Here is a 25,466-nt window from a genome sequence, read left to right on the forward strand (position 1 = left end):
TAACTACAGGCAGGTGGCCCCCACCAGGGACAACAGCCAGATGACCATGACAGTGGAACTGAGGCTAAGGCCCCTGATTGGGGCCCTTAATCTCTTTCCTCAGCAGCTCATTTCCAGCCTACTGACTCATGACGCTTTCATTGGAGTGTGACTACAGGCACTCTGTTAGCATTCGCAAACAATTCCAAAGAGCTTCTGAGGTTAAGATTCATTATGCTACTGCAGCCAAAACAGGAGAGAAGTATTGCTGGACATCGGCAGGTAGAAGGTATTGTAAAGACGTCACAGCAAGTGCTGCAAGAATTTACCGCTGTAGGACCCCATTACCACCAACATTGAAGAACATCTTCAGGGAGAAAGGTGAGACCAAATGGAGATCTGGATGGGTACCAAGGAGTGCAGAGCCTGCAGTGGTAAATAGGACTCCCCTGTTGCTCAGGAAAGTGTTGCTAAGAACAAGGAGGGTATGGAGGCTGTGTTGCTGCCTGCCTGGTCCCAGACACTGGTGACCTTCAAGGATATGCTTGTGGACTTCACAAGGGAGGAGTGGCAGCTACTAGACGCAGCTCAGCAGGTTGTGTACAAAGACGTGACACTGGAGAACTACAGGAACCTGGCGTCCCTGGAGCACCAGGTTCCTAAACCAGAGGTGATTCTGCAGTTGGAGAAAGGGGAAGAGCCCTGGCTGGTGGAGAGGGCACCTCACTAAGAGGCACACCCAGATTTGGAGACTACAGTTGAAATTAAGTCACCAGTTTCCAGTAAGAGTATTTCTAAAGATAAAAAAAAAAAAAAACAAAAAAAAAACAAAAAAAAAAAAACTTTGGCATTAAAGTGGAAGGAATGGCAAGGAATGATCTCTGGTATCTGTCACTAGAAGATGTGTGGAAACGTGAAGACCAATTGGGCAAATATCAGGAGAACCCAGAGAGACATTTGAGGCAAGTGGCCTTCACCCCAAAGAAAGTCTTTTCTCCAGGCAGGGTCTGTGAGAGTGGTAAGTACGAGGGCAGCTGCCTCCTTCCTGCTCAGCTGGTGCTGAGAGAGTATTTCCACAAAAGGGGCTCAGATGGCAGAAGCGTGAAACACGACTTGGCATTTAGGGGACATCAGGAACACTGCATGGGGGGCAGTGGCGAGTGTGGCCAGGCTTTCTGCAAAAACATCCACCTGATTGAGTTTGCGAGAACTCTCACGGGGAGCGAGCCCTGCAAGTGCCCTGCTGGCAGCGAACCTCTGGCTCCTGGGGTGTCCCTCCGCATGTCTCCAGGCTCACACAGGAAGAAGCCCTATGAGTGTAAGGAGTGTGGGAAGTTTTTCAGCTGGCACTCCAACCTGACCAGGCACCAGCTCATTCACACTGGAGAGAAGCCCTTTGAATGTAAGGAGTGTGGAAAGTCCTTCAGCCAGAGTTGCCACCTCATTGGGCATCAGAATACTCACATTGGTGAGGAACCCTATGAGTGTAGAGAGTGTGGAAAGTCCTTCAGCTGGTTCTCCCACCTGGTCACCCACCAGAGGACGCACACTGGGGACAAACTGTACACATGTGGTCAGTGTGGGAAGTCCTTTGTCCACAGCTCCAGGCTCATTCGGCACCAGAGGACGCACACAGGAGAGAAGCCCTACGAGTGCCCTGAATGTGGGAAGGCCTTCCGACAGAGCACACACCTCATCCTGCACCAGAGGATTCACGTCCGAGTGCGGCCCTAGGAGTGCAGCGAGTGTGGCAAGTCCTACAGCCAGAGGTCCCACCTGGTGGTGCACCCCCGGATCCACACTGGACTCAAACCTTTCGAGTGCAAGGACTGTGGGAAGTGTTTTGGCCGCAGCTCACACCTCTTCTCACATCAGAGGACACACTGGAGAGAAGCCTTACGAATGTCAGGACTGTGGAAAGTCCTTCAGCCACAGCTCTGCCCTCATCGTGCACCAGAGGATCCACACTGGGGAGAAGCCCTACGGGTGCCAGTGTGGGAAGGCCTTCATCCGCAAGAACGACCTCAGGAAGCACCAGAAGACCCATGCTGGAGAGGGGGCCTACAGGTGTCAGCGGAGCGGCCTCACTCTGGGCCAGCACTCGCCGTTTGTTGTCCATCAGATAGCACATAGCGGGGAGCAGTTCTTCACCTGCCATCGGCGTGGGACTGCGCTCGCGGCAGCCCTACCCTTACTCACATTCCAGACAAGGCAGACTAGAGAAGCGTGTGCTGACGTGATGACGGTAGGGCATCCTTCTCCAAGAGCAGTGATGGGCATTTTGCTTTGGGGATCACCTGGAGAGAAGCTGTACAAATGAATGTGTGTAGAGCGGGTACAGTGGCCAGGCCTGTGATCCTGGCTACTCTGGATGCTGAGGCAGAAGGATTGCAAGTTCAAGACCAGCCTCAGCAACAGCATGACTAAAATAAAAAATAACTAAAAAGGGATGGGGATGGGGTTGCAGCTCAGTGGTAGAGCACCTTTAGATTCAATACCTGGTACCATCAAAAAAAAAAAAAAAAAAATTGGTCCTGGAGTAGGAAAAAGTCCACCAATTTCATTTCAGTACACAAGTCGACTTTTCTGGAGCATTGTCGACCAAAGCCTAAGTGCTGACCTAGGAGGAGCTGAGGGGAGTTGTTGGGGAGGATCCAACTTCATCACTGTCTTCAGAAAGAGAAGAGACGAGCGGGCCTGTGTAGGGCGTGTCTTGCTGAGAAGGAGAGCAGTCATGCCGCTGCACTGAGCTGGAAGGACGCATTCCTGCGGGCCAGGGTGCTGCTCACCACGTGCTGTCTCTGGACCCTCAGTGGTGCTCCCTGAGGTTGGTGTCTTGGCTGGGCCACATTTTGGTTAGCAGCCAGGAAAATACCTCTCATGTCAAACAATAAAGAACACATTCACACTAAAAAAAAAAGAGAGCTTCTGCACCACTCCTCACTTGGCTCTCCCTGCGGAATGGCAGGGCAGGTGCCTTTCAGGCAGGACAGATAGAGGTGCCATACTGTACTTCATATATCCTGCAGCGGGGGAGCGGGATAATCTGGACCCAAGTGGAGCATTGCTCTCAGTTTGCCAACTGAAACTTGTCCAAGACCCCAGTTATTTGAATGGGACAGGGGCTCAAATTCGGGCTCTGAGTAATCCAGCAGTGCCCCTCACCCCAGCATCCAGTGTCACCTGGGCCTGCTGCCACTCTCACATCTGCATCCTTTCCACTCACTCGCAGCATTCAGGGTGGCTCAGAACAAGAGGGCTCACCTACAAAGCCCAACTGATGCTCAGAGTTGTGGAAGCTGGACTTGGAAGCTCTTTTCTGTGATATTCCTCATCTAAGATACATTCTCATTGTTCTCTCAAGGCACTCAACCACTGGTGTAGGAACAAAATTACATAACTGGGCATTTGATCAATCCTGTGAACAAAGTGTGGTCAAGGATGGCATACCTATGTATTTGCATGCCAGGTCCCTATCCCCAGAAATTAACTCTATCAATATTGTTACTATGTAAGTACAGCACTAAGGGTATGTTGTGAAGTTGGATAACAAGGGTAACTTCCCAAAGTAAGCTTTTCTAAACTGGCAAAAATATGTGAAATAAAACCATTGAAAATGCAGGAAAACAGATTTTTAGGTTGAGAAACTAAAGTCAAGATTTCATTGTTTCTGTAGCAATGTAAAAATTATAATTGTTATGAAACATGAAAAATAAAAAAAAAAACCTTGGGAACTTTAGCATAACTCAACTGACCTGACATTTCAATTGTACTTGTCCCTTGAAGAAACTCACCACTGCAGAGGGTTCTGAACATGATGATTCTTCCAACAAGAAATCAGAAGACAAGACATTGTTGGTATCTGAAACTACATTAGTCCATTTTGGTTACCATAACAAAATACCTGGGCTGTGTAACTTGTAAAGAAAAAAGGTTTCTTTAGCTCATGGCTAAAGGTCCAAACAAGATGGTGTCAGCTCTAATGAGGGCCTCCTGACTATATGTCCTCATGGCGAATGGCATCATGGTGTGAGCAAGTGTGTCAAGGAGACATCACACTGCAAAACAGGAAGCCAGACTGTGGGAAGGGACCAAACTGGTGATCTTCTACTAGGCTCCACCTCCTAAAGCTCCCACCACCTCCCATATCATCTCTCTGGAGGGCTGGGGTTGTGGTTGAGTGGTAGAGCACTTGCCTAGCACGTGTGAGGCACTGGGTTCAATCTTCAGTACCACATCAAAATAAAGGTGTTGTGTCTGTATCTCTTCCCTGGGAACCAAGTCCCAACACATAACGCCTTGGGGGATACACAGAAACCATACCTGAACTATTGTAGAAACTAGGGATGGGGCTTGAAATCTGAATCAGTGATATTGACTCTCCACGTAGAAGCTGCCTATTTATTCTTTGTCCACACACTGACCTCTTCAAGGGGAGAAAGGACTCATCAGGAATTAAATTATTTCTCTCCCCAGAGCTTTGTTAGCATGTTGCTCATCCTTAGACATTCCTCCTTAACACTATTGAATTTAATTTCATTATACTGTTCTCTCTCTCTTAGAAAGAGAGTGTGACTGTAATTTAAAATAAATTGTGCAGTTAAGCAATATTCACCTTCATGCAGCATCTGCCTGGACAGCTGATTAACTGTCTGATTGAAGTGACCCAGATGCATTCCTGTCATCTTGTCATTTCTATCAACTGAAACTTGCCATCTGTGTTCACTGCTGCAGAGTAAGTAGGAATAGCACTCAGGGAATTTTAAGTCAGCTGGGTCTTCACTCCAACTTCTAGCTCTCCCACCAGCTTTGCTCAATGGCAGATGTTAAGGAGTTTAGCCCCCAGGATCATCCAGGTCCTGGGCTCACATTTTAGTTTGTGGATTTATTTATTCACCGTGTGACTCATGCAGAATTCACCATGATGTGGCTTTTCTGCATACTCCTAAGTGGGACCCCAACCAAGATGGAGCACATTCCCTATGATCACTTGCTCCCCTCCCCGTCAAGCCCATAGGTCATCATCACCTGCTGCCACTGCTGCTCTTAGTCTTAGCCACGGATTCTTTGATTTCTGTGAACAGAGTTGGAAGGCTTAGAATCATCTCAGTGGAAGAGAGAACAAAGTTAACCCTCACTGCTTGGGCGTCAGTATTAAGCACCTATGGGACAATAGACTCTTTTATACCTTCAAGAGTGACTTCTCGTACAACTCTTATGTGCCTTTATACTAAAAATGTCTCTGTACCTTTTGAGTTGTATTATAAAGGACCTCCTACTTGTATAGTCCAAAATCAATAAGTCTTCAGTGAAGAATTTGTACTGAGCCTCAGGAAAAAGGATTTTCCTTCCAAACCAAACCAGCCCACTGCATTCTCTAGTTCCCTGCCTGGTCCCACTGACTTCAACCCCTATATTCCTGGAATCCTCCCTCTTCTACCAAACCCCAGTTCAACTCAGTGGAGGGCCCCGTGCTGGTATTTGGGTACCGCCCCTGAAATTCAAATGCAGTTGGTGTAGGTTGTGTCCTGAGCATTTTTCCTAGTGACTTCAATGTTCAGCAAAGATCGAGAAGCACTGACTTAGAAGTAATTAAGCACATCATAGATGGTGGCCAAAGGATGGGAGAAGGGAGTGAAAGATGGATATTCCTTGTACTAGAAAGATAGACCTTAAATGATGCAATCTGTGGGTTCTTAAAGTATGAATCATTTTCCTGTGTGTGTCTGTGTGTGCACGCGCATGCACACATGCAGTACTAGAGATAGAATCCAGAGGCATTCTACCACTGAGCTACACACCTAGCCCTTTTTGTTTTTTATTTTGAAATAGGGTCTTCAACTAGACTTGAACTTGCCATCCTCCACCTCGGTCTCCCCATTTGCTGGGATTATAGAATTATTTTGTAAATAAAATCCTATTTAAAAGCCCCATAACTATAGTAAAGCAATTCTATGGTGGGAACAAATTGGACAATCCCTAAAGTCCTCATTTAGTACAATGAGATTTTCATGAATCAATCATTCTTTCCTCAAGACATACAGTAAAAACCTAATGGGTAGTTAAATTCTCTGGGATTTAAGATTATGGAATCAGATTTGCTAGGAATTAGAAGTTTTTATGCTCTTGTGCAAAATAAAGTTTATTTTAAATGCAAAATCCCCACCTCCGTGCCTATAGATTTGGAGGCAGTAAGTCTGAGTGGGGCCTAGGTGCACCCAGCAAACTCCTGAAGTAATTGTGTGACAAAGGCTATCTGTAACCTGTATTGAGAATCCCTGATTTAAGAACTAAGGATGAAGGCTTAATGTGTTTAGTTTTCTTAAAAGCACTCTAATTCACCCTATCAGCATTCTGTATAAAGAGTATTTATAATTTAATGGAAGCAGAAGTGAGGAAAATCAATCCTTGGGTCTCCAATCAAAGCGTAGGTCTAGAGAGAGTTAGAGTATGAAAGATGGACGTTAGGGGAGTCCTCACACAGTTAAAAACTGATGCCTTGGGTGCCTGCACGCAGAGCTTTGGTCTGTCAGAAAGGATTTTCCACTCTGCCAATCAGACATCCTGATATCTGAAGCACTGTCAGAAATGCTGAAAGCATTCAAGAACCTTCCACCTGAGAACCGCCAGCATCCCCACGCATCTTCACCTGGGGCCTTTGCCTTCTGGGAGGGAAGTTGCACAATTTGGGATACTCCATGATAACTCCCTCACCACACCCACAACCAAAGTAACCAAGTGGACCAAAATGATGGGGATGTGATCAAGTTCCATCCTATAATGAGAAATGCAACCTTCACCAAACTGAAACCAAAAACTGTTCTGCTTCAGGGAAGAATCACACTCCTGGGTTTTGTGGTGTTTTTGTTGTTGTTGTTGTTTTGTTTTTTTGGTTTTTTTCCCTTAGGGATTCACTTTCTGCAAATACTGTTTGCATTGGGAATCACTTAATTCTAAGTGTTGAAAGACATATATTGTGTTTAATGCAATTAACTTTGGCCTAAAGCTACCTCCGCACATAGTTTAAGTTTGCCTTAAGGAGCTCTGTACACAGTGAGCTGTCTATAAGCTACTCTTGTAACAAAGTCTTGGCCAGTCACAAGCAGGAAACTATTCAAACCATATTTAATAAGATAGAGCTGCAACCATTCAGGTTGTCTTGATCTCACTTCCCTTTTCTGAATGTCACTTCCTTTTCTCTGGATACAAATATAATCTGCCTACGTGGAGCATTCCTAACTATTTTTGGTCCAGACTAATGCTCAATTCTATAATTTCAAATAAAAACCATTAAATATCCGAAAAACTAGAGTTGTTATAATTCTCTCCTTTAGTATTGGCCTTGAGCATAAGAATGTTGAACTGAAGGAAAGGGAAGGAGAACAGTAATGGGATTCAACCAGCCCCAGTGAGTCTTGGGAAGTGGGTCCTCTTGACACCTCCCTTTTCCCTCATGGAAAAGACTTCTGCAACCTGCTGCTGTCTGTCCCTGCACCCTTAGTGGGCAAGGACATAAGGCTGATCAAGCTCTTCAGACTTGACATAAAAGGGTAACTCCATTGGTATTTTGAGGAACTGCCAATCATTTTCCAAAAGACTGCACCATTTTATATTCCCATCTACAATTATGAGAACTCCAACTTCTCTACATTCTCACCAACTCTCGTTATTCTTCACTAAAGAGCAGGAAGTGCATGGTGTCCTCCCAAAAAAAAAAAAAAAAAAAATTCTCAAAAGTCTTTTTAGCTGTTGGCTGACAATAATGGAGACCAGAAAATGAACTGTGCAATGGAGAAGATCCACGCTGATGCTAGACCTCTTACTGGAAGATCAAGAGACCATGAGAATGAAGCAAAATATCTTAATGAGCAAATCACAGCTCTCAAGAGGAGAGGAAGTGATCAGAGTATTAGGGAAAAAAATCAAAAACTTAGTAATGACATCCAGACACTGACCCAAAGCAAAGCAGGAGATCAGACGGAGCATGAGGAACTTCAAACATCCCTCAGTCAGCCTTGGAACTAATAATGAGCAAGAATTGAGAGCAAATGTCAAGGTGAGTGATGGCTAGCAAGGATGACCTTAGGTTAACAAAGAAGTTTAACAAGCAGCATTTTAAGGTAAAACAAGCCCTCATTGACCAGATAACTGAAATGGCAACAGTAATGAAGAAAACCACGGAACTGAGCATCAGGGTTTCTAATGAAATAGGGGGAAAAAATAAATCTTAAATAAGAAATCCAGGATTTGAGAGAAAGCTATCAAATAACTCAAGATTCATATTTTAGCCTCATGAAAAATAATGAATATTAAAGTATATTCTTTGTCAAGTTTCAATCTTTATTAGTTTTTGTCAAGTGATCTGAGCCAGAAACTTCTGTGGCACAATTTGAAAAGATCCCCAGGGCTAGCTGATTGTACTCATTAGTGAATGCAATAACATGAAGTCACCATCTCAATCAATCCACCATTTATTACCTTTAGATTATGTATGACACACCAGGATTTTTTCTTATTAAAATATAATTTAAAATAATTCTGTGGGCGATTAGATGAGATGCTTTCATATGGACATCATAGAGCAACTCTATTTAGCTTTTTAAGGTACTGCTATTTTCCCAAGTAGTCACACCATTTCACATTCCCAGTAGCAATGTGTGAGGATTCCAATTGTTTCACATCCTCCACCAACTGTTCAATGTCTGTGTTTTTTACTATAACCATCCCAAGGACTGTGAAGTATCTCATTTTTTATTAATATTCTCCTAAAAATTAATATTTTCATTGTTAATGCCATCTTTTCATGTGTGTATTGACCTTGTTCATGTATCTTCTTTGGAAAAATGTCTGCTCATATTCTTTGCCCATTTTTAGAGTAGCAAGTAATTTTAAAGAGATTTTAAAGATAAAAATGTATCTTCTTGTTATTGAGTTGTGTATTATGGTTCTCTGGAGAACCATATATAATTATAAGAGGGTATTTATTAGATTGGCTCACATGATCACAGAGGTCGAAAATTTCCACAGTGACTGCATGCAGGGAACCCAGTAGCTGCACCATCCAAAAAGCCAGAAAATTCGGAATATGTAGCCCAAGTTGGAGGACAAAAGTTTGGAAGTCCCCAGTCCCCACCAAAGAGCTGTAATTGCAAGTCTGTATTCAAAGGCTAAAGAATCTAGGGTCTAGGTGTCAATGCACAACAACAGCAGAAAAATTTCCGGCTCAGGAGTGGAGAACAAGAGCCAGAGAGTGGGCTTCCCTTTCCTTCAACTCTTTCAATGCATTAGGGTTCCCAGTCATTGGATGGTGCTGTCCGTATTGAGCGGGGGTCTTCCCCACTCAGTTTGTCAACCCGCATCCAATCTTCTCTGGAAACACCCTACAGACACACCCGGAAGTGTGATTTCCCAGTTCTCCAGGCAACGCCTGTCCAAAGTGAGACCCAAAATTAAACATCACAAGTCATGCTTTTTACATTCTTAATAAAAGTCCCTTATGAGATAAGTTATTTGCAAATACTTTCTCTGAGGCTGTGGTAATTTTTTTCACTTCCTTGATTGTACAGTTTGAAATGAAAGTGATTTTTATGTGATGAAGTCCAATTTATCTAATTCTTTCATCACTTGTGCTTTTGTGTCATATTTAAGAAACAATGCCTGACATAAGGTTTTGAAGATTTACTCTTGTGTTTTCTTCTAAGTGTTTGATAGTTTCTGCTCTAACCTTTAGGTCTATCATCTATTTTGAGTTAATTTTTGTGTCAGAGAGAGGCACCTTCATTCTTCTGCATATGGATAGCCAATTGTTTCCACCCCCTTGGTTGAAAAGACTATTCTTTCCCTAATGACTTGTCTGGACATCTTTGTTAAAAATAAATTGACCATAAATATAAGGACTTATTTCTGGACTCTCAATTCCAGTCCATTGATCTGTCTATCATACACCAATACTGCATTGTCTTAATTATTATAGCTTGATAGTAAGTTTTGAATTTAAAAAGTATAAGTCCTCCAACTTTGTTCTTCAAGAATGTTTTGGGGCTGTTACATGCCCGTAATTCCAGCTGCTCAGGAGGCTGAGGAAGGAGAATTGCAAGTTGAAAGACAGCCTTAGCAACTTAGTAAGGCCCTTAAGCAACTTAGAGAGATCCTGTCACAAAATAAAAAAGGCTGGGGATATGGCTCAGTGGTTAAGCACCCCAGGGTTCAATCCTTAATACGAAGTAAAAAAGATTGTTTTGGTATTCAGGTCCCATATAAATTTTAGGTCCAGTTTTCAATTTCTGCAGGAAAATCCAGCTGTAATTTTGAATCTGAAGATCCATTTGGAGAATATTACCATGTTAACAGTATTAAGCCTCAGCATCCCAGCTCTGATAGATTCATTCAATACATCTACTTTTTATCAGTCACCAACTACCTGAAGGACGGGCACAGAGCTTAAATCCACAATTTAGGCTGCAGGACTGAAAACAGCAAAGCCATCACTGGATAATGTAAGCACACTGTGTTACCTTAATTTTCTTAAGAAATTTTTTAAAAATTACTTGAAACTCATGGAACTTTCAATCATTTCTATCAATTTTGGATTTTTGGTTCTCATCTGGGCCTGATAACTGTGCTAGTTGCTACAGAAAGCCATTTTGTAATGACTCCAACTATCCTTGGTAGTTGAGCATAGAGAATCGTTGGCATCCTGGCAGGACAAAGTTGAAGATGGAAGTGTTTAACGTGTGGTTCTCTGTTTTACCTTCTTCTCCAGACAGGGAGGTCCTTGTTATGAGGCTGTTACAGGTCAATATTTGTGGCTCCAAGGAGAAACCTTGCTTTCCCTGGAAACTCAATGGCTCTGGACACAAACGGGAAGCCTACTACAGTGAGCCGAAGACCTCAAGAAGGGGTGAAGGGTGTATCCACTTCATAACTGCACTCGAGGGAGCCACAGGGGTAGCTGTGGCTGGCATGTAGCAGAGTCAGAGATCATCTGTTCTTCACTACACCTTAATGAAACAAGATTCTCAGATATGGAAGGTGTAAATTTGGTTTAATTTGTAGAAATCACAGTTACCAGCCCTATCGGCAGGTGTTAATTAGTGTCTTGTTGTGTCAATGTCAGCTTGCACAATCATCGACCGACCTCTCCTCCCTGGAACACTTTGCTCCCAACAGTAAACCATTTGGAATTCTTGGAATGGGAACATTTAACCCAGCTTTGATCCTTTTACCCCCTGGCCCAGGAGCACTGAGTGATGCTTCTTGTAAGAGAGAGGCCTGCTGCTGACTGGGGCCCCCACTAGGAGGACTTGACAAGAAGGCTCTGAGGTGGCAAAATAATGAAGTGCAATAGGCCCAAACGGACAGGATTCAGGTGAAAGAAAGCAGGGCCTCACATGGACCAGAGTCTGTATCTCTTTGATCAACACTCTTGGTTCTGCTCTGGAGTCTCCATTCTAATCTACCCTAATGACCAGATACGCTGCTGACACAGTGATCTACACGACACAGGACGATCACATTCTTTTGCTCTCTGAAAACAGAATCCAGGGAAAGAGGTTTGGCCCCATCAGTGGAAGTTTAAGTGCCAGCCACCTTGATTCTCACCACTGCAGCCCAAATGCAGTTTCACAGAAGGGAATACTGGCCTGCCGAGGGACTAGAGAGCCTCTGCTTGCAGGGGTTGGGTAGGCAGGTGTACGGACAGGGGTGGGAAGTGGAATTGTTCATGAAAGGGAATAACTATGAAATTATACTACAGTATAAATCTTAATAATAAATACCCTTTTGTCTGCCATCCAGCAGCCTGAGCACTAATGGAATTCATTTCTTTTTGATTTTTTTTAATATTTTTTAAATTGTCATTGGACCTGTATTTTACTTATTTCTATGTGGTGCTGAGAATCGAACCAGTGCCTCATATAGGCCAGGCAAGTGCTCCCCCACTGAGCCACAACCCCAGCCCTAGTTCCCACCTTTGTTTTCGTAAAACCAATAGTTATTTAGGAAGAACCTTACTATTCAATAAAAAGAGAGCAATTACCAGGCATTGGGTACCATCCCAGTCAGTAGGTCACAGTGGGGAACAAGAGGAGCAGCCACGGTCCCCCTGAGCTGATAGCCATCTAAGAGAGATGCTGAAGATGAAAACCAACAAAGAAGGTAAGTTCAGGTAGAGATGAGGACTGTAAGAACAGAGACAGGGGTATGGAATATTCTGGAAGGGGGGAACATTGTATTAATTGAGATCGTCAAACAAGCAATTTATACAGAATATCTCACTAAATTGCTATGGGGGAAGTGTTCACATCCTCCAAAGACAGAAAGCAAAGCTAAGGCTCCAAGATGCCAGTTTCATTGCCAGGATCATGTAGGGAGAAACTGATAAACCCCAGTGGGAGAGCTGGATGATACAGTAGATCTGTTGGTAGTTTTTTGAGGAACCTCTATAACGTTCTCCATAATGTCCATACAAACTTACGTTCCCACAAGCATGTGATGATTCCTTTTGCTCCACTTCCTCGCCAGCATTTATTATTTTCTGGTTTCTTGTTGTTGTAGTTGTTGTTGTTGTTGCAGTTGTTGTGTGATAATAGCCATACTGACTGAGGTGAGATTGTATCTCGGTGTTGTTTTGATTTACACTTCTCTGGTGTTCTTTTTTCCCTTTTTCCTCTAGATCACCTCTGAGAGAGTCATGGGAGGTGGAAAGCCAGAGATACCCACAATGATGTGTGTGAAGGAGCCCTGTCTGAGTATTTCTTCAGTGTAAGAACCAAATGAAGATGCATTGCAAGCTAAATATCCAAAGAGAAGCAAGAGAGCAAGGCCTTGTCTCAAGGTCACAGTCCCAGGGAGAAACCCCTTCTGGTTCTCCAGACCCCATAGAGGATGGTCCCAGCCAAGGAACCCTGGAGAGGAGCTCCTCTGAGAGTGAAGCTCATCCTTGCGGCTTGGCTTCCTGATGGTGGGTCTCAGGCTCCCAGCTGCCACATCACACTGTGTGAGCTGCTGCTATTTTTAAATCCCTCTTTTCTGTGCCCTTTTCTTCTGACAGGTGAAGAATTGCCATCATTTTAGCACTGAATAACATTCATTATTCATTATCTGTGATGAAAGACCTTATTTACTACCTGGGTACTCCCTCCAACACCATGCTGAGGCGACCTTTTTAATACCAAGAGGGGACCAGTCCTGTTTTATACCTGCAGATGCAGAAAATAAGTGAAGAATGGGCTTCTGGGTTTAAAGGGAGGGGAAGGGCTCAGCTGGAGACTTAGAAGCCTTTCTGCAGTTGGGGGCCCTGAGTCAGTGCACAAGACACAGTTTTCAAAATTATCTGAGGCTATCTCCCCAACAGCCCGGGATTGTCCTCTGGGTCTTGAACATAGTCACCTCTAGATACAGGCAGTGACTTAGCAGAATAACAAAGGCTATTCAGCTTCATGTGCGAAGATCATTAACTGACTTCTGCAGGGGAAAATCACATCCCTGAGAGGCCTCTGAGCCTGGACCTATCTAACATTATGCATTTGAGCAGTTTCCTCTTGCCCTTTGCTATCCTTTGCTATCATGGCACAAACCCAGTAAGCCTGTGAGAGCTTCAGAAACTCACCTGACCAGGACCATGGGCAGGAGTCTTGCAGAGCTCAGTGGTCAGCATGGGCAACCCCTGCGGAGCCCTAGTGCATGTCTCTTGAGTTTCTCACACTGGACCCATTGAGGCCAGTGTCCTCACCATCCCAGGTGTCCTCTCTCCTGACTGAGACTCACTCCCAATTAGACGGTGGACATCAGCTTTCATCCATCCCAGACCCCCGAAGCACATGCTTCGTGTTTTGTGGAACAACTTGTCCTTCCAGGTGTGCTCCCGGGCCTGGTAGAAGGATGAGGGAGGACAGCAGGACACAGCAGGGAGTGGTCCCTGTGGCTATGGCTGCTATCCTGCCTGAGGAAAAGTCCAAAGCAAACTGGACCAAACGGGGGCCTCTTCACTTCAGCCTGATCTTGCATCTCAAAATAGCACTTTTATCTGTCGGCTTCCCAGGCTTGATCTAACAAGGCAGACACAGATTTGAACTTGACACACTGTGTTTTTGTGTTTTCCAGCTTCCGAAATAGTGTAGGAGGAAAGAGGTGGCAGGAAGAGACCTAGTTCCTCTTCCAGATCTGAGTTTAGTCTCAAATCCCCGACTGGCCTTTCCCTCCTCTGCCTGCTGCAGGATTGGAAACACAGCAGCAGGTGGGCAGATCACAGGAAAAGGCCAAGTTCTACCAACCACCGCTCAACAAAATGCACCACGCACATCCTTTTGGCCGATAATGACCCATAAGATGTGGGGTGGTTTGTGACAGGGCAAGAGTCAAACCTATGCGGGCCACACCGTCGTCCAGGAAAGACTCCATCACAGGAGAGGCAGCACAGTCACGTGGATACATTTTCATTTTGCACGTGGGGTTTTTTCCATAGGATAAAATGAGTTCTTTAGGTCCACAATGTAAAACACCACTATGATTATTTTCCTCCACCCAGAAACAAAACCAAGTATTAACACATATCTATTAATTAAGTCAGGTTTTTTTTTTTTTTTTTTTTTTTCCTTTTCTAAAATCAAAAAGCTCAAGATCTTGCTTGCTGGTTGCTGTGAATTTCTGTGTGAACATCTGCTCCTGCCGTGGGGCCCGCGCAGCCTGGGTGGCCGCACCGCATGCTCCGCCGTCCAAATGCTCCCTTTCTCTAATGCTATCACCACTACAGCACGAGGACTCTTAGGCTGCTGGTCTCTCTGCAAGAGAGAGACAGAGGACATGCTGAGCCTACCTTGTTTCACAGAAGGATGCTATTCCAGGCTCCCCCTGCTACATCACCTGCTGCCTCATTCCTTGGGTGATACCTACCCTGCCCCTGTGGCTCACGCCCTGGAGTGGGTGAGCCTGGGCTTTTACACATTTAAAAGTAGGAATGATAGCTACTGTTTTAGTCAGCTTTTTCACTGCTGCCACCAAAAGGCCTGACAAGAACAATTAGAGGAGGAAAAGTTTATTTGGGGACTCACAGTTTCAGAGATCTTAGTCCATAGATGGCTGACTCCATTCTCTGGGACTTGAGGTGAGGGAGAACATCATGGAGGGAGAGTGTGGTGGCGGAAAGCAGCTCAGGACATCACATGAGGAAGCACAGAGACTCCAGTCACCAGAGGCAAAATATATACCCTAAAGGGACACTCCCAATGCCCACCTCCTCCAGCCACACCCTACCTGCCTTTAGTTACCACTTAATTAATCCCTATCAGGGGATTAATTCACTAATTGGGTTAAGGATCTGATAACCCAATCATTTCTCCTCTAAACCTTCTTGCATTGTCTCACACGTGAGCTTTTGGGGGACAGCACATATCTAAACCATAACAGCTACTACTTACACAATTTGTACTACCTGTTAGTGTCTCTGTTATCCACTGGTTTGCTATCCACAGGTTGTTGTCCACAGTCAACCACAGCCCAGGAATATTAATATTAGTCTTGATTCTTTTAAGAGAGAGAGATGACATTCACATACAGTATTTTATTACTGCATATTGGTATTTTTAAATTTATTATTAGTTATGGTAGTTAATCTCATATGGTGCCTTAAGTGTAAATTGAACTTTATCATAGGCCTGTATAGGGAAACAATGGTACGTATAAGCTTTGGTACCATCTGCAGTTTCAGGCAGCCTCTGGGGGTCTCAGGATGAATCCCCTGTGGATGAATCCCCTGTGGAGCTTCTATAATTCACTGAACCTCAGTACTAATTGGCATATATAGCCATACCCTTCTTTTTTTTTTTTTTTTTTTTTTTTCAGTGCTGGAGATTGAACCCAGGGTCTTGTGCTTGCAAGGCAAGCACTCTACCAACAGAGCTATGTCCCCAGCCCCATACCCTTCTTTTTCAGGGAAGAAAACAAGCTTAGAAAGAGCTGGTGACTTGTCCAAGGGCATCCAGACAAACAGGGCTGGAGGTAAATTTAAGCCAAAATTGTCTGACTCCAAAGCCTCCTGCGTTACCACTGCACTTTTTGGAGTACTCATGCTGGCCTACAGGTGAGAAGCTCACGAAGCCAAAAATACCTGCCTGGCCCAGGGTCTCCTTTGAAGAAAGTGGCGACTTTTTCTCCACATTTTTTAATTGGTGCATTACAGTTGTACACAATGTTGGGATTTGTCATTAGCTATCTGTACATGCACACACTATAACGATACAGTTTAGCCATTACCACTCCCCGGCACTTCCACTCGCCCTCCCCCACTTTCATGAGCATGACCTTTAGGGTGGATATTAAGGATCAAACAAGTCTGGAAAATGGGTAAACCCAGCAGCATAGAACAGCTCAGGACTGACTTCCTGTACCACTCGGGTTCTCGGAATCTTCCACTAAATCTTCAGCATCAAAGGTGAACCGGGCTTTTCTTTTCATACAATGTTAACAAGCCTAACTTAGTATCCTCAAAATTTACTTAATATGTCAGGGAAATTTTTTCAGTCCTAGGTTTCTATGGTCTGAATACCTGTGTCCTCTCAAACTTCATATCTTGAAATCCAAATATACAAAGTGACAGTGTTAAAAGATGGAGCTTTGGAGGTCATTAGTCATGAAGGTGAAGTTCTCATGAATAGGACTGGAGCGCTTATCAAAGAGAGCTTCCTCGTCCCTTCCACCACGTAAGCACACAGCCAGCAGGTGCTATCTACAAACCAGAAAGCAGACCCTCACTGGGTACTAAATCCACCAGCACCTTGATCTTGGGCCTCCTGACCTCTGAGACTGTGAACAATACATTTCCATTTGCTTAAGTCACCTGGTCTAAGCTATTTTTTTCTAGCAAGTAAATGGACTAAGATACAGGTGGACCAAACTTTCCCAAAGAGAGAGTGGAGAGAAACAGGGCCATGTTCCATTTACCTGCATCTTTGCTACAGTTGATCAAGAGAATAAGTGGAGGCCTCTTCTGCCCCAGAAGCCTTCTGTGTGTGGTGGACAGGGATGGCTACCCCTTCTTTACCTCCTAAGGAATCAGAGGAAAGTGGTACAGAAGTGATGACATCCTAAGGAATGAAAGAAAAGAAAGGGACACGGTAAGGTCCCAGACATCACTCTGTCCTTACCTGTGTGGAAACATTCTCACACCCATTCACACGGCAAAGTGGATGGTCTCTGAGTTTACGTTCACATAGGGCCAGGTGGCCTCTCAGTCTTCAGATGTGGGAACCCACTGGAGGAACATAAAAACAAATGAAAACATCCGTGTATGTGTAAGTTAAGCTAATATACAATTTGTGAGCCCCTAAGGAGTGCTATGGTGTAATGATTTTTTTAAAACTTTTATCAAGGTTGACAAATTCCCATAAATACTAGTCTCTAGTAACTCAACTTTCTATTTCAGAAGAATGTGTACTAACTATGATTTATGCCCCAGATTTCTTAATTTCAGGAATCCCCTGTGCCTGGTAGAGGTCAGTAGGTATACCAGGGATCACAGTCTAATTTTCTGGATTTTTCCTAAGCTTTTTGCTTGTGTTGTGGCAAGTCCTGAATCACAATCTGGGGTAACACAAAACTTTATCTTCAGACACGACTTTTGCAACTGCACGGCTTCTACCAAGGATGAGCTGTAATGTCACCTCCCATGGGTGGCTGGCCTCAAACCCTCTGGCATGCTGCCATGGAGTTTTGCCCAGAAATAGCACAAAGACATGGAGGACACTGTGACCCCAGACATTCCACAGCTCCACCATGCTTGCCGGTTCTCCTAGAATGAGCATATCACTTCAAGAATATGATTGTTGGGGCTGGGATTGTGGCTCAGTGGTACAGTGCTTGCCTAGCATGTGTGAGGCACTGGGTTTGATTCTCAGCACCGCATATAAATGAATGAAAAAAAAATAAAGGTCTATCAACATCTAAAAATATATAAATAAATAAATAAATAAAATGTTTAAAAAAGGAATATGATTGTTAATACACATCCTAATTAAAATCTAGAGAGATAATATTGTATTGTGACCATAGCATCAACTATAAATGCAATCACCAGCCCACATGAGCTCCCATCTTGTGTTTCAAATGTTGAAAACATAAGTGAAGCGTACAGTGCCCATAGCTGGGAAGGCAAAGGGGGTTTCCACCTCCAGGTCAGTGCTGAGATTTAGTAGTGATGGTGAACCATAATGCTCACCAAGAGGTTAGCAGGCAAGATTTGGTATCAATTAGTCATGTCTGCCTTCAGAGCAAGAATGGGTCATCAGGGTCAATATGCAATTTATTTTGCCAACTTGGTTTGTTGTGCAAATTCTACTAGGTAGCCTGTAATGGCAACCATCCCTTTTTCCATCTCCTACTTGAAAATGTTCCAGAGATTTTCCTCACTAAATAAACTGAATCTTTATTCATTAATCACTCCACAAAGCAAAGAGTGTTCAGAGAAAAAACAAGGAATTATGGTTGCTATTGTTTGGATACGTTGTGTATCCCTCAAGTTTTTTGTGTTAAAATTTAATCCCCATTGTGAGGTATTAGGGAGATGAAAACTTAATTAGAGTATGAGGTTTAGAGGTGGGAACTTTGTGATAAAAACAGATTAGATAAATTCACGAAGGTAGATCCCCCATCAATGAATCCATCACCATGTACATACATAAAAATGAGGTCCTAACTAGAAAAAGATATATCCCATGCTTGTACAATTATATCAAAATGAATTCTACTTCATTTAAAACTAAAAAGAGCCAATAAAAATTTTTTTAAGAAGAAAGAAAGAAAAAGGAAGACCAGAAGATACACACAGTATGCATTCCCTGTGTCTTACTGTGTGATACCCTGCCAACATGAAGGTCATCACTAGATGCAGCCCCTCAATCACTTACCTTCAGAATCATGAGCCAAAATAACCTCTTTTCTTTATACCTCACTTGGTCTATGATATTATTGGCAACAGAAAATGAACAATGTAATGACTATGTCTGGGATTTCATGAAATTCTTCAATGGGGCCATGCTGATCATTTAAGGAGCAGTGGGACACTGTGGGAAGAACATAAGCTCTGTAGTGTTTCCTGACCCATCGCTACCTGAGTGACCTTGCGCAGGTTACTCTATCTTTCTGAGTCTCAGTTTGTCCATCCCTAGCAGGGATGTAGCTCAGCGGTAGAATGTTTGCCTAGTATGCATGAAACCCTGAATTCAATCTCCAGTGTGGAACTTAACCCCAAGGTGATGGTATTAGGAGATAGGTCTTTGATGGCTCTCTCTCCAAAAGAGATTCGTTCTCCTATGAAGGAGGTGGAAAGGAGTGCCCCCTGCCTTTTGCCTTTGCCCTTCTGCCTTGTGAGTGCCTAGCACTGCCTTGTGGCACTGCCTAGCAACAGTGCCATCTTGGAAGCAGATAGCCACTCTCACCAGATACTGCATCCGCTGGCTCCTTGATCTTGGACTTCTCAGTCTCCAGAACTGTAAGGAATGTATTTTGTTCTTATAAATAACCCAGCCTAAGATATTTTGTTATACCAACACAAAAGGACTGAGACGTTATCTTAGCCAGGTGATCAAGGTCAACATGAACCTGATGAATCATGTGTCTACCCTTGCTATGATGTGATAATAATGGTATTTTATCGCTGTGATTTTCATCTCCCAAACCCATAACTCCGACCTAATCACAAGGAAAAATAAGAACAAATTCTATTAGAGGGGCATCTTAGAAAACACTGACCAGGACTCCTCAAAACTCTCAGGGTCATTAAAAACAAGAGAAGCTGCTATAAATGTCCGTGTACATGCTATTCATTACATAAGTTTTCATTTCTCTGAAATGAAGACTATAATTTCTGGGTCACATTTTAAGTTCATTTTTAGTTTTAAAAGATGCTGACAAACTTTCTCTGAGTAATTATACTATTTTACATTCTCATCAGCAATGTCTAAGAGATTCAGTTTTTCTATATCTTCACCAGCATTTGATGTCATTGTTTTTTATTTTTGCCATTCCAGTAAATTGCAGTGAGATCTCGATGTGGTTTAATTTCATTTTTTCTAATGATTAATGATGTTGAACATCTTTTCATGTTCTTATTTATGAATCTTAATTTTTTAAATGTTCAGAACAACAAATATATACTACCAATTAATAAGCATGAGTCAATTTTTCTCAGAACCAGAGGGATTTACCATGAACTCTTTGTTTTTCTTCTTAGGAACCCAGAATCCTACTGCAGGTTCCTGAACATGCAGAGGACATAAAAAATTGAGTTCAGGAATTTTTTCTGTGGAAATAGCAGTAGTTGTTAGCTGAACACTTACTTTATACAAAGTGAGACCAAGCCCTTAAATTTCATTGAATCCTCCCACAGATCAACAGGGACCATAAGATAAAAGAGAGCAACCCATTGCCATTTGCTCAAGTAGGTAGCAAGTTGCATAATTAGAATTTATAATTAGGCCTATAAGACCCCAAAGTACTTGCAGTCTCCATTGTAACCTTTCCTGAAGAAGTTCAGGGTCAGAACACAGAAGGATATGTGCCACTTCAGGAATTCAGCCTGCCCTTGCCCCGAGTGGACCCAGCTCCCGTGCTGTGGCTCTCCATCTATGAACTGTTCAGAAGCGGTGCAGCCATTTTGGATTATCCCTAAAGGGGAAACCACCATCTTTAGGTGGGGCAATTCCCATCCTGAGATGCGTGCTGGAGACTGGAAAATTTTTTTTCAGGAGAGGTATTGGAAACGTGCAGGGTCACAATAAGCCTATGGGGGTAGGTGGGTAAACTGCAATACCTCAGATCCTCACTACTAGAGGGGAAGATACAGGAAACAACATGAAAAACAAGGGAAGAGAGTGTTCCAAACAAACCAAGATGCTATATTAATAGAATTCAATGACAGCATGGCAGTAGAAATGTCAGAAAAGGAATTCAGAACGTACATAATTAAAATGATCCATGAAGCAAAGGATGAGATGAGAAAGCAAATGCAGGCAATGAATAATTACTCCAATAAACAGTTAAAAGAGCTAATGAAGGAAGCAAAAGTTTATTTCAATAAAGAATATAAATTCTGGAAAAAAAAGAACAGAAATCCTTGAAATGAAGAAAAAAGAAACCAAATTAAAAACTCAGTAGAAAGCATCACAAACAGAATAGATCACTTGGAAGACAGAATCTCAGACAGTGAAGACAAAATAGTTAATCTTAAAAATAAAGTTAGCCAAACTGAGAAGATGGTAAGAAATCATGAATGAACTCTCTAAGAACTATGGAAGATCATGAAAAGACCAAATTTAAGAATTACTCAGATTGAGGAAGGCACAGAGATACAAACCAAAGGAATGAAGAAACTATTCAATGAATTAATATCAAAATTTCCCAAACCTGAAGAATAAAATGAAAAATAAAATACAAGAGGCTTACAGAACACAAAATTCACAAAAGTACAACAGATTCACACCAAGGCACATTATAATGAAAATGCCTAAAATGAAAAATAAAGATAAGATTTTAAAGGTTGCAAGAGAAAAGTGTCAGATTACATATAGGGGGAAATAAATATATTAGCAGATTTCTCAGCCCAGACCCTAAAAGCTAGAAGGGCTTGGAACAACATATTTCAAGCTCTGAAAGAACATGGATGCCAACCAAGAACCCTATACCCAGCAAAACTAACCTTCAGATTTGATGACAAAATACTTCCATGATAAACAAGAATTAAAAGAATTTACAAATAGAAATTCTGCACTACAGAACATTCTCAGCAAAATATTCCATGAGGAGGAAATGAAAAACAACAATGTAGATCAGCAAAGGGAGGAACTACCTAAGGAAAAACCAATCAAAGGAGAAACCAAGTTAAGTTAAAAACAAAAAATAAAAGGCCCTGGGTTCAATCCCCAGAACCACAAAAAAAAAAAAAAAAAAAGTCAAAATGACCTGGAATACAAATCTTATCTCATAATAACTCTGAATGTTAATGACCTAAACTCATTAATCAAAAGACATAGACTGTCAGATTGGATTAAAAATAAAGACCCAACAATATGCTGCCTTCAAGAGACTCATTTCATACAAAAAGACATCAACAGACTAAAGGAGAAAGGATGGGCAAAAACATACTATGCACATGAACTCAGTAAAAAAGCAAGGATCTCCTTCCTCATCTCAGACAAAGTGAACTTCAAGCTTAAGTTAGTTAGAAGGGATAAAGAAGGACATTTCATACTGTTTAAGGGAAACATAAATCAGCAAGACATAATGATCATAAATATTTATGCCCCAAACAATGGCGCATCTGTGTATATCAAACAAATCCTTCTAAATTCCAGGGAACAAATAGACCACAACTCAATAATACTGGGTGACTTTAACACACTGCTCTCATCATGGATAGATCTACCAAACAAAAAGTGAACTAAGAAATTATAGAATTAAATGATACAATCAATGAGTTAGACTTAATAGACATATATAGAGTATTTCATCCATCATCGAGCAAATACACTCTTCTTGGCAGCTCATAGATCCTTCTCTAAAACAGACCATATGTTATGCCACAAAGCTGCTCTTAGTAAATACCAAAAAATAGAGATACTACCTTATATTCTATCTGATCATAATGGAATGAAATTAGAAATCAATGATAAAATAAAAAATAGAAATTACTCCAACACCTAGAGACTAAATAATATGTTATTGAATGATGTAATGATAACAGAAGATATCTTCCATGATAAACAAGAGTTAAAAGAATTTACAAATAGAAATCCTGCACTACAGAACATTCTCAGCAAAATATTCCATGAGGAGGAAATGAAAAACAACAATGTAGGTCAGCAAAGGGAGGAACTACCTTAAAGGAAAAACCAATCAAAGGAGAAGATATGAGGGAGGAGACAAAAAATTTCTCAGAGGTAAATGAAAAAAATGATACAATTTATCAAAATCTCTGGGACACTATAAAAGCAGTACTAAGAGGAAAATTCATTGCATTGAGCTATATATTAAAAGAATAAAAAGTCAACAACTAAATGACCCAACATTACATCTCAAAGTCCTACAAAAAGAACAGATCAACACCAGAAGTAGTAAAAGACAGGAAATAATTAAAATCAGAGCTGAAATCAAAGAAATTGAAACAAAAGAAATAATTCAAAAAATTGACAAAATAAAAAGTTTATTCTTTGAAAAACTAAACAATATTGATCAACACTTAACCACACTAATGAAGAGAAGGAGAGAGAAAACTCAAATTACTAGAATTCATGATGAAAAAGGTAAGATCACAACAGATACCATTGAAATACATAACATAATTAAAAGCCACTTTGAAAATCTGTACTCTAAAAAAATAGAAAATCTCAAACATTGACAAATTTTTAGAGACATATGATCTCCCAAACTGAATCAGGAGGATATACACAATTTAAACAGATCAATTTCAAACAATGAAATAGAAGAAGCCATCAAAAGCCTACCAACCAAGAAAAGCCCAGGACCAGATGGATTCTCAGCCAAGTTCTACAAGACCTTCAAAGAACTAATACCAATACTCCTCAAAGTATTCCACGAAGTAGAAAAGGAGGGAACCCTTCTAAAATCATTCTATGAAGCTAGTATCACTCTGATACCAAAACCAGACAAAGACACATCGAAGAAAGAAAACTTTAGACCAATATCCCTGATGAACACAGACACAAAAATCTTTTTAAAAGTTCTGGCAAATCTCATACAAAAACATGTTAAAAAGATAGTGCACCATGATCAAGTGAGGTTTATCCCAGGGATGCAAGATTGGTTCAACATCCAGAAATCAATAAATGTAATTCACCACATCAATAGACTTAAAGTCAAGAATCATATGATTATTTCAATAGATGCTGAAAAAGCATTTGATAAAATACAGCACCTCTTCATGCTCAAAACACTAGGAAAAATAGGGATAGTAGGAACATACCTCAACACTCTAAAGGCTATATATGCTAAGCCTACAGCTAACATCATTCTAAATGGAGAAAAACTGAAAGCATTCCCTCTAAAAACTGGAATGAGACAGGGATGCCCTCTTTCACCACTTCTATTCAACATCATCCTTGAAACACTAGCCAGAGCAATCAGACAGACCAAAGAAATTAAAGGGATACAAATAGGAAAAGAAGAACTCAAGCTATCACTATTTGCTGATGACATGATTCTATATTTAGAGTATCCAAAAAGCTCCACCAGAAAACTTCTAGAACTGATAAATAAGTTTAGTAAAGTAGCAGGATATAAAATCAATATGCATAAATCTGTTGCATTTCTGTTCATAAATGATTAATCCTCTGAAAGAGAAATTAAGAAGACCACTCCATTCACAATAGTTGCAAAAAGAAAAAATACTTGGGAATCAATCTAACAAAAGAGGTGAAAGACCTCTACAATGAGAACTACAGAACTCTAAAGAAAGAAATTAAAGAAAACCTTAGAAAATGGAAAGATCTCCCATGTTCTTGGATAGGCAGAATTAATATTGTCAAAATGGCCATACTACCAAAAGTGCTATACAGATTCAATGCAATTCCAATTAAAATTCCAATGATGTTCCTTGTAGAAATAGAGAAAGCAATCATGAAATTCATCTGGAAGAATAAGAGATCCAGAATAGTCAAAGCAATCCTTAGCAGGAAAGTGAAGCAAGGGGTATCACAATACCAGACCTTAAACTATACTACAGAGCAATAGTAACAAAAATGGCATGGTATTGGCACCAAAATAGACAGGTAGACCAATGGTACAGAATAGAAGACACGGAGACAAATCCACATAAATACAGTTTTCTCATACTTAGACAAAGGTGCCAAAAACATACAATGGAGAAAAGATAGCCTCTTCAACAAAGGGTGCTGGGAAAACTGGAAATCCACATGCATGTAACCTCTATCTCTCACCCTGTAAAATCTCAACTCAAAATGGATCAAGGACATGGGAATTAGACCAGAGACCCTGCAAAAAATACAAGAAAAAGTATGCCCAAATCTTCATCACATTGGCTTAGGACCAGACTTCCTTAACAAGACTCCTAAAGCACAAGAAATGAAAGCAAGGATCAATAAATGGGATGGATTCAAACTAAAAAGCCTTTTCTCAGTAAAGAATACAATCAATAATGTGAGCCTACAGAGTGGGAGAAAATCTTTTCCACATGCACTTCAGATAGAGCACTAATCTCCAAAATTTATAAAGAACTTAAAAAACTTTACCCAAAAATTCAAAGAACCCAATCAATAAATAGGCTAAGGAACTGGGCAGACACTTCACAGGAGAAGATATATAGGCAATTAACAAATATATGAAAAAGTGTTCAACATATCTAGTAATTAGATGCAAATTAAAACCACCCTAAGATTTCATCTTACTCCAATTAGAATAGCTATTATCAAGAACACAAGCAATAATAGGTGTTGGCGAGGATATGGAGAAAAAGGCACACT

The 25,466-nt window shown here is 41.6% G+C and overlaps 1 pseudogene; it reads left to right on the forward strand.

Moving 5' to 3' along the window:
• The first annotated feature begins 466 nt into the window (after positions 1-466).
• On the forward strand, positions 467-2,299 carry LOC124985533 (zinc finger protein 10-like; annotated as a pseudogene).
• Positions 2,300-25,466: the final 23,167 nt, after the last annotated feature.

This window comes from Sciurus carolinensis, chromosome 5, assembly GCF_902686445.1.
Source record: "Sciurus carolinensis chromosome 5, mSciCar1.2, whole genome shotgun sequence".
Taxonomy (NCBI): domain Eukaryota; kingdom Metazoa; phylum Chordata; class Mammalia; order Rodentia; family Sciuridae; genus Sciurus; species Sciurus carolinensis.